Raw genomic sequence first — 3,141 nt, 5'->3', positions numbered from 1 at the left:
AAACCTTTGGAATAAGTAGGCTCGTGTCGAAACAGAAAAATCAAAGAAACAGATCAACGAAAGTTTGATAAAAATCGGACAAACTATGAGAAAGTTATGAGCATTTGAATATTGCAATCACTAAGTATATGGAGATCCTCCCATTGGCAATGCGACAAGGATGTGTGATGTCATGTGAACAACTTTCCCTTTGATGGACTATAAAATACCCCCAAAATTACTCTTTTTGCTCTTTCTTATGGTGATCCAAACTCTTTATCCATGATGTATTCTTTAAAAATCTGTATTACACGCCCTCCAATAGAAAGAACACATGATCTACTGATAGATGTGATAAAACAGGCAATTTAAGTGAAATATATAATAAAGTAATGGGGAGAGTTGTTCACAAGTGACATCACACATCTTTGTCGCATTGCCAATATGAGGATCTCCATAGCATTAGTGATAGCAATATTCAAATGCTCATAACATTCTCATTATTTGTCTGATTTTTCTCAAACTTTCGTTGACCTGTTTCTTTGATTTTTCTGTTTTCACACAAGCTATCTTGTTCTAAAGGTTTCATTCTCCTTTAATAATAATCACACTCCTCTCGATCAGAGTGAGATGAGGAACCAGTCATTGCGGAGTGGGATTTACATCTTGAGAGTGCATTACAACGTGCACTATAGCTCCTTCTGGAGTGAGCAAAATGTTATTTTATGTATATGTATTCCGCAATTGCATTCTTTAACTGGGATAACCCCTTTCAAGCTCCTTGCAGCTTTTTGTTTTTTTTCCCATATTCCTCTTACAACATAAGTTTTATCACTTCAAATTCATATACATATTCACTATATTATTGATTCAATTATTATGTTCTTATTGTTTGAATGTACATATTTTGTATTGTTTTTATCATGAGAAGTAAAATCAATCAATCAATCAATCAATCAATCAATCAAACAATCAACAATGTATATTTTTTTAAAGCCATTTTAATTAAAAAAGAGGTATTTATAAATCAAATCTCAAAAGATTTAATCCTACACTGTAAAAAATGAAGTGCTAATTTACCACTTACAGTGCTTGTATAGTGACTGCACTATATGAGTGCTGATTTTTCTAGTTCAAATTTAAACTAGAAAAATCAGCACTCGTAGTGCAGTCACTATACAAGCACTGTTACTGCTGAATTAGCACTTTATCCTTTACAGTGTATATTCTCCAAGACGACTGGCCCCTTGTCTCAATCCGACAGGAGTGTGATTCGGCATCATTTGGGACCAGATTAGCTCTTTTGAATTTATAAAATAAGAGAAAGAAGAGTTTGCACTTTTATTGTTTATGTAACGTGTGTAAACCATTGTAGAATGAATCACAAGCTGGGAACAACTATCCACTCAGCGTGTTAATTCATCCATTCAATCACGCATGTCAAATGTTGAAAATGAAATAAAGTAAATTGAATTGAATCGAAATGTTTTGAAGGAAACTTTTGTAGAGTGATTCATTTAAACTGTTCATGCATCGTATCAAAACCTAAACCTTTGTGAATGAGGAATACACTTTGTCATGTTACAATTAGTCATCAATCCTGAAAGGAACTTGTTCTTGAAGTGTGGGCATATTGCATTAGATAGTAGGTCAATGCAATCCGTTAAATGTTTTATATGAATCCCGCGTTTTCGATTTTTTCTCTAATCAAACATGATAAAGTAAGGGATTGTTACTTGTATTATGATTATGATGACAGATCGAATCTTTAGAGTTTGGTAACATTATGATGATTTTTAAGGAGATTAAATAGATCAGTCAGGTAAGTCCTGGGCCGTCCTTATCCAATAGACCCGCCAATAGATCATTTCGTAGTTACTTCATGGGCAATTTTGGTCAAATGACCTTTCATTTCTTTCATTGCGATAGGCAAATTTCAAGGCAAAATGTCATGTAAGTATGCCTTACATAGCAGGATGCAGAAATTGAATAGACCTGGGCAGTGTTTCATCAACATTTTCATCCGACAAGTTGTCAGATCTGACATCTTTCTCTGATGTTGATTGGCTGAGAGGTACTGTTACTATGGTAACTATCGGATAAAATGGGACTTGTCGTATAAAACGTCCTTTCATGAAACGCCCCCCCCCCCGGTGACTAGAATAGCACACCAATGAACACTCTATGAAGGTATTAGCTGCATTTCTACTATGAATGCATTAGTATATTATAACAATGTACTTGGCCATAACTGTGAAATACCAGTCGCCATAGTGGTCGTATTGTTGTTTTTTGTGGATCTAATGAAAAACACGATTTAAAAGAATATATAAATATCAAGACATCAAAGTTGGTGCTTATCTTATTAAATATTAAACCGCCATGTCACTTTAGTACCAATGACCTTCTTCTGATCATGCGCAGAATGGAATCATGAAATGGCTTATGTTCAACAATAATTAACCAATCATGCCAATATTGAAGCCTGCAGAAACTAATTTTGCTTGGCGAAAGGGTACTAAGAAATTAATTGAATTGATGCACTGCAAAAACTCTGGTGTTGATTTAACACCAGCCCGGAATCTATATTCTGTCTACACCAGAGAAGTGTTAAACAGCACCAGTTTCGTTTTAATCTAAAACCTGATAGGTGTATATCATGTTTATACAACACCAATTAGTATGAAAACAGCATCGGTTTGATTTCAAACTGGTGTTGTTTTAATACTTCTCTGGTGTGGACATATATAGATTCCGGGCTGATGTTAAATCAACACCGGAGTTTTTGCAGTGTGGGAATTCACCTTATATTCACTACTATAATGATGTCAACTGATTAGGCCTAAAGGTCGAGTCCACCCCAGGAAAATGTGGATGTGAATCCATGTAGAAAAATCTAACAAGCATTATGCTGAAAATTCCATCAAAATCCGATGTAAAAAAAACAAGTAGGCCTACATGGTTACACTTCGTAATTCCGAAGGTTCGTAATTCCGAAACACATAAATTGCCTATACCTCGATGTTCGTTAATCCGAAAACGTAAAAGGGTTCGTTAATCCGAATATTTGTAGCGTTATTCCGAAGGTTCGATAATCCGAAAACGAAATAAGGTTCGATGTTCAGAAGGTTCGTTTATCCGAAAACGAAATTAGGTTCGTTG

This window comes from Lytechinus pictus, chromosome 9 (genome assembly GCF_037042905.1).
Source record: "Lytechinus pictus isolate F3 Inbred chromosome 9, Lp3.0, whole genome shotgun sequence".
In the NCBI taxonomy this organism is placed as follows: Eukaryota; Metazoa; Echinodermata; class Echinoidea; order Temnopleuroida; family Toxopneustidae; genus Lytechinus; species Lytechinus pictus.
The sequence above is the reverse complement of the archived record's forward strand: the minus strand, read 5'-3'. Positions refer to the sequence as shown.